Source organism: Trachinotus anak, unplaced genomic scaffold (assembly GCF_046630095.1).
Source record: "Trachinotus anak isolate AG129_WGS33_773 ecotype Australia unplaced genomic scaffold, CSIRO_AGI_Tana_v1 ptg000013l, whole genome shotgun sequence".
Taxonomy (NCBI): domain Eukaryota; kingdom Metazoa; phylum Chordata; class Actinopteri; order Carangiformes; family Carangidae; genus Trachinotus; species Trachinotus anak.
This window is the reverse complement of record NW_027273864.1, coordinates 10831567-10839034: the sequence shown is the minus strand read 5'-3', so window position 1 is coordinate 10839034 and position 7468 is coordinate 10831567. Positions and strand designations below refer to the sequence as shown.

Here is a 7468-nt window from a genome sequence, read left to right as displayed (position 1 = left end):
AAAAGTGGTAATGACTCTGAATGTGTTGTAACAACCAGCAAGGACAGTGAGTGGCCATGCTTATGTTAGGCTACTAACATGTTTCCAATGAAAGGCCACATTGGAGGCCGGCGAATAATATAGGTGAATGTTTGCCTTCCAAGTCTCCTTCGCCTTCCTGGGGTCATCCTTTACCCTCTCGAAATTATCCCACACTTTGGATTTCCTGCCCGACACACTGGTATGTAATTACTAAAAGGAATTAGGTTTATCCAGTTTTAAGCCATATTTTTACATTACATTTCTTTTAACTATGTACTTTAATCAGATGATTGATGTTAGTCGTCAGACGTCTGGATCTTAACGTTGGCGGCAGCTCAGCTCCCAGTCCCTTTGAGACTTCCTGTGTCTGCTGAACAGTGTCGGAGAAACACTGATTTTGCATGTGAAACTGCTTTGTTTATTTTTTTTTTACCAGATTTAATTATAATTTAGCTTCTGGTAAAACATTTCCTGAAAGATTGATACTGAAGGAATCCTCACCAGGAGAAACTGACTGCGGTGACGGCAATGGTGGCGCAGACTCCCATGATTCCAAACTCTGTCTTTTGTTATTGTTTTGATTGAGACCCCAAACCTCAGCAGCAGAACATGACATGTTGCATGTTAAAAAAATAAATCTTAAACAAGTTTGTAACCACTTAAAAGCTTAAAGGAATGGCAGTGGAATGTGTTACATCACTGTCATGTAAATAATTTTTTTTTAATGTCCAATACCAATGTCTAAATACAATATTTTAATTTACATTTTAATTTACATTTACAGATTGAAGTTCACAATAACTGTGAAAAATAAAATAAATAATATAGATAAAAAGTTTTACTGATCTGCAATTTTTCAGCTCCACATGACAATGTAAAATATATGACATTTCATCAAACCTGAGGGTCCACAATGTGAAAATAATTGAAGTCTCCTAATTTAAATCAACATCCAGGCAACACTGATGATGGCACTCAGCAAACAATTTGACAACTAACATAATATCTTTTTAGCTGATCAGATTTTAAACAGACAAACCAAATAATGGACAAATAGCTTTTGCATGCCTGCAGCCCTGTAGTCTTCTTCCTAATGTTCAGATGTGGTCTCCACTGAACTTCAACTTCATCATCTCTATTGATAGATGAATTCCTCCAGCGAGCCAGACCCAGAGTCGTCCTGTTCAGACTTGCATGCAGTCAGTTGACTGACCAAGAGGTCTTTCTGTGTTTCCAAGGCTTTATATTCCTTGAGAAGTCTCCTCAGCAGGTTGTTGCAGTAGGAACATTCCTGGCTTATATTCTGTTGAAGCTTTGCTGAAAATTCTGCTATTACGGAAGAATTGAAAGGAAGCTGATCTGCATCTTCTTTTGAATACACTGGAAAAGCAAAGAAATTTTGGTTGCAAAACACTCTGCTGAGGACATGTACGTTATGACAGCAAGGGGTTGTCAGTGTGCTAGGGCATATATTGTGAGAAAAAATATTGTTGTGCACAACTTACGGGCAAGACGCAGTGAGACATTAAGAGCGGCCTGTATGACACACAACACTGCTAAAATTACAATCCCAAGTCTGAGGAGTCTTCTTCCTGTGGGTGTCACACACACACACACACACACACACACACACATACACACACTTCACACTTCAGTCTTTCAATGTTGCCTGATGCTTTATCATTGTAATATAAATTATTAAAACACTGTGGCAGCAAGAGTAAGTTAAACAGAAAACATAAGAAATAATCATCAATAATCATCATCTTAATTAATTCTTCTTTTTTAGTCTCTACTAACTTGCTGCTCTTACCTGGTGGTTGAGTGTTGCCACTGTTTGTTTCAGATCCCCGAAGCTCATGTGTATTGGTGTAGTTAGAAAGCTCATACTCATGTTCCATGATGATCTACTCTGAGAGGTGTCTTTGAGCTGATGCTCTACACTACTGCTCTGCGAGTTTTTCATTTCATTTCTTTCAAATAAAGGAAGTTGGTCCATTTAAGGAAATGGGGTTTTTTTTTTTCGTAGGCCAGCCTCTGAAAAGACTAAATATAGATTCAATGATAGCATGGTATTCATAAGTAATGCATTTAATCATTTGCCTGTCACTGTAAAGAAATACTAATTACTGGGTCCATCTGATTTACATCCCTGTCATAGAAATCTTAGAAACAACTTATCTAACCTACATTAAAAGCTTGAAATCTTCCTGCGGTTCTGAATATGTTACAAACTGAAAACAGAACCAGTTTATTAAAGTCTTGAACCAGGTTGATCAAATCTTGTGGTAAATTGATCAGCAGCACCAAGCATTTCATTTTGTCTGGGGCTGCAATCAATGTTGTGACCCAACAGCAGTCTGTCTGCTGAGTACAATTTGTGCTTGAACCAGTTAAAATGAGCATTTCACTCCAAATGTAAAATGTTTATTGCATGTTTTTGACATGCAGGTCACATCATTTATATCTTAGCAGAATTAATTTTCCTGTTTGTTTATTTCCCACTAGTGGCAGGTAGAAAGACAGGATAATTGGTCAGTCATTTGGTTGTTTGTCTATGTGGACTTTGGTCCAAAACAAGATTTTGTAAACAAGTACCGAGAAGATTTTCAGGATATTTTGTATGGATATCCATGGTGAAAGGAAAATGGTTCCTAATCCCGCCATCAGCTCAAAAAAGTAATGAAGACAAAGCAAATTGGCAGATTGCCATGAAATTTCAAACTCTTCTAAATCTAGAAACTTGATTTTACACAGGATATTCAACGTTATTGTCGTGTTGAATGCTGAATGTTTTTTTTTTTAATAATCATTTTTAATATTTAAGTTGTTTATACCATTAGTAGGGATGACAGCTAATAGAGACATTTTATAAATGGAAAATACAATCACTCTCTGTCCTTTTTGGTTTTTATCTGACCACAGGACCTCACTGACATCACAGGCAATGCTCTCCATGACGAAGCAGCAGGGAAAGTATCATGGCATGATGAATCCAGCCCTCACATGCCTCAGCAGCTACGTCAATACATGCCTCCTCCAGTGCTTGTGAAAAAGAGGTATGGACTCAAGAGGATTGCATTCATATACTTTCCAAAAAACAAGACTAAAATTGAGGGCCTACCTTTCGCCCTTTGATTCCTTAAGCCTTGTTTGCTAACTGAAAAGCAACAGGTGTTTGCCCATGTGAGTCCATGGTGTAATTGGCAGGTTGGATTTAGCATTTTGAATGGCAGTGATTTCGGTGTGAACACAATAAAGACAGTGCCAAAAGGTGGATCTCAGAAGAGGTTTGGTCATTATGTCTCCAATTCCAGTATTGACAGTTGACAAAAGCTGTAGGTTGTGTCTTATAGACATTCTGCACAAAAATACAGCTATGATCTCAAAGCATTGGGAAATGCACAACGCACATAAATGTTAAAAATAACTTGTGTAATATTAACATGCTCAGGGATCACAGCAAGCTGAACTCAAAACTAAAAGCTGGAAACAACATTTTTAGATATATTTGAAGTAAACAGAATAATTAAATCTGTTGAATGTTACAACGCAGCGCTGCACATTCAGAGCCTATCCACAATTAATTACCTGCATGCACACTTTTCCCTGCATTTTCAGCAAGAAGATGAAATCATAGGGAACACTGACAATAGACCATTTAGTGACAGGTATCAACTAACACATGAAAGGTGTGATTAAAGGGAGAATGCAAACATATGGAAACAGCCGTCAAGATTATAGTTAAGATGAAACCGTGAGCATGTGAATCACATGTGTGAGAAGGCTCTTACATACACTGGTGCCTGTTCATCTTACATATATGTATGAACTCTGATCCACCCAGTTTAATATTTTCCCTAGAGGGTGAAATCCAGGGGAAGGAGATGTAAATACCTGTCACCTGAGCAGGTTGCCACAGTCAAAGCAAAACTTTATCAGTTCAAATTAAAGCTTCAGTGGTACCAATGATACCAATAGTGACATTACTGCAACACTCCCATATCCTAACAACCACAGGGGAACCGTACATGATAGAGTTGTGGAGATGGGTGAAATTAATGGGTGTGTTCGGCTGCAGAAGAGCCACTTCCGCCTCGTGACACCGAGGTGGATTCCAGGGTGCAACAGTGCATTCTAGTGGCCACCAGGAAAATCACAGGAACTGCTGGAAAAATGTGTTATGGCTAAAATATTTTTATGGGGCTTTCACTGGCAGTTTGTATAATGGAAAATGTTTTAAAAACTGATCTAAAATTCTGCAAATGATCTAGATGTGCAGCAGCACAGTGTCCTGAGGCGTTCTCATTTCTGATGCTTCAGGTTGAGATTAAGCTTGTTTAAGAATGCCTATTGCCTTTTTGATGCAGGGTGGCCCATATTATTAACACCAGATTACTTGATAATCCTTCACCAATGCTACTGAGCTAAAGTGGCGAAACCAATTGATAATGCCAGTGGTGTGGTGCTATTCTACAAGTGAAGCTCATGAAAAGAGACTATAAAAAATACTGAGATGAGATTTGGGGTGTGTGGTTTAGAAGATATGAGTATATTGTACACACACACACAGTATTTATAGTGTCCATCCATGCTGAAAAAACAATCCCAAACTCCGAGGCAGAGGCACACACATACCTGCACACATGGTCACTGCACAAATTCACGAGAAAACGCTCAGCCATTCATGCACTGAGCCCCTCTCACAGTATTCCATATCATGCACCTGTGCACACACATTCACATTAAATTACATGAATTCTGATGCACTCATGCAGGGACACACACACACACACACACACACACACACAAACATGCAGCTGCATTCATACAAGTATTTTCGAGAGAGAGAGAGTGTGTGTGTGTGTGTGTGTGTGTGTGTGTGTGTGTGTGTGTTTGCATGCACATGTGAGAGCTCACTTTCTAAAAACAATACATAAATCATGGAAACAATGGCAGCAGTCAATGGTGTGCATGCATGTGGATGCACCCATGACTGCCTACAGTATACCGTCTCCAGGTCATGACGTCACTGAAGATGTTTATTCTTTGAGTTACATTTAGCCGTGTTAGCAGGATGGTTCTAGGAATGGTAACGTTTGTCGGTCTTGGATTTCCATGAATATGAAAAAACCTTAATGGAGTTTCTTGTAAGTCCACAATTATTTTGAAATTGCTGTGTGTTGCTGGGTATTTCTATGTTGTTGTTGTTTTCTTTTTCCTTACATTTTGTCTTGCCTGAAGTGTTTATTTCTCTGTTAAAGTACGTGAAATGTTTCTTTGCCTTCGAACATGAAAATAATGGCAACATTTCCCAGTGTAATTTAATCATTGTTATTGTCTCTTTATGTGTGTGAAATACATGCAAAACTAAATAAAAATATTGTTTAGAAAAAATGTATTTCCATAATCATTTTGGACAGACATTCATTTTCATCAGTAGATAAATCGGAATGACTTTGGTGATCAAATTTTTCACTTATCCTGTGAATTATCTTGAGATCTAGTCGATGAATTGGCACAAAATTTTCTATAGACATTCATGATTCCCAGTGTGTCTTCATGACTTCGGAGACTAACTTACAATAGTGACACTAGCGTTAGCAAGGTTTACATTTGTGGTTTTGATTGAAATGTCTCAACAAGTATTGGATGGAGTGCCATGAAATGTAGTACACGCATTGATCTTTTTATGTAACACCACCATCAGGTTGAAATTTTAATTCACAGTACTTTGGGTTATGATTAAACACTTGAATTAAACAAATTATATTCCCACCATCCTCAGCATCACTTTCAGTTTAGTGCTAATTAGCAAATATTAGCATGCTAACATGATAAACTACGATGGTGAGCATTGTAAACATTACACCTGCTTAACACCAGCATGTTAGCATTGCATCTATGTTAGTGTGATGGCATTGGTATTTAGCTCGAAGCACTGCTGTTCCTAGACAGCTTCACAGAGCAAGAACACAGAACACATTAACATTTCCTCTGACACTGACCACACATTCATTTCTTGCGCTCTAGACGTTTCAAAATTTCTCTTTTATTGTGAGTGTCTTTAAAGTGTTACTTTAAGATTCTTAACAGCCAGCGGCACCTTTTTTGTATTATGTCACCTAGTGTAGCAATGTTCACTCCGAATGCAGAAGCCTTGCATATGTTGTGTCAAGGTTGGGTTAGGGTTATGGCCAGGCATCATGGAGAAAAGTGGTTAGGGTAAGCATCAGAGGTCAAGAATCTGGTGAGGAGGAAACAGTTTGTCTGATTGTCGTCTGTTGTGTCTGGGAGAAGGTGGAAAAGGATGAACAGAAAGTTAGAGTGAGAGAGACAGAGAGAAAGTGTGTGTTTGGACCAGATGCACAGCAAATCTGTTTATTCTGCACAATTTGGCATCAAACACAACAGACTGCTGAGTGCCTGCTACTGCTTGTGGTGCCCCATTAAAATGGAATTTATTGCTGCCTTAAGAGCAAGCCCAAATTACACATTTTTCCTTTTCTGCTCCATCTTCCTCCCTCTATCTCTCGCTCTATCTCATTTGCACTTTTTCTTTTTCTCCAATTGTGGTGATGTTAGTGGTGTGGCAATTTTTTTTTTTTTTCCTTTTCACTTCCTGCAGCAACTGTCAGACAAGTCATCACAACGGCTCATTACAGTGCAGGTATGTTAGGTACGCCCACCTACCTGTCAGCCATCACTGTCGTCTCCTCTGTCACCTGTGAGTGGCGCTCGAACATCAAACCGACGAGAGCCTGCACTGTCCGTGAACGTGGCGGCATCTCATGCAACTGTCATTCAGTAAACACTGCACCTCACACATGCTAAAAAATGTTAGCATTTCATTCTCCTTCACTTTCCCCTCAGAGGCCAGTCATTTGGTTGAAAGGTGCGTCATCCGAACATGTGAAAAGATGTTTCTGTCATTTGCAGGCAGCCTATGTTATGTGTTTGTTTTTTTTTTTAGAAGACACAAGTTTTGTCACACTTGTGTTTCAGGTACATCCAGATGACAGTGACTGAAATAATTAAGTGTCCGCATAAGCTTTAGGGCATATAACATCATCAGCCTGTCAACCTGTTACCCATTTAGTTTATACTCATAACCAGACTTTGAACTTATGCTGTAAAGAGAGCGTGAACCGGGGCCCACATCTCGCTCCATAAATCTCCTCAGCCAATGATAAATTCATATTTAATGACCATGGCCATCGTCTGGGAAGGAGGAGCATTCTTTCATTATTGCCTCTTTCCCCTGCTGCTTGGTCGAGATAATTGATTTCTCTGTGGTAACAAGGTATCGACCACGCATGGTAGCCGGCTAAGACGGCGGTTCGATTCAAAGGAGGGCGGGAGAGGGAGCAGAGGGGGGAGAGAGAGGAAAAAAAGAAGGAACAAGGGATGGAGCCAAAAAAGAGAGTGAGAGAGCGGGAGCATTAAA

The 7468-nt window shown here is 39.3% G+C and overlaps 1 long non-coding RNA gene across 1 annotated transcript; it reads right to left on the bottom strand.

Moving 5' to 3' along the window:
- Positions 1-761: 761 nt before the first annotated feature.
- Positions 762-1979, bottom strand: LOC139630911 (uncharacterized). Its single transcript, XR_011693239.1, has 3 exons — positions 1835-1979; positions 1527-1613; positions 762-1401 (listed from the first exon to the last, which is right to left on the bottom strand). It is a non-coding gene; the product is annotated as an uncharacterized lncRNA (long non-coding RNA).
- Positions 1980-7468: the final 5489 nt, after the last annotated feature.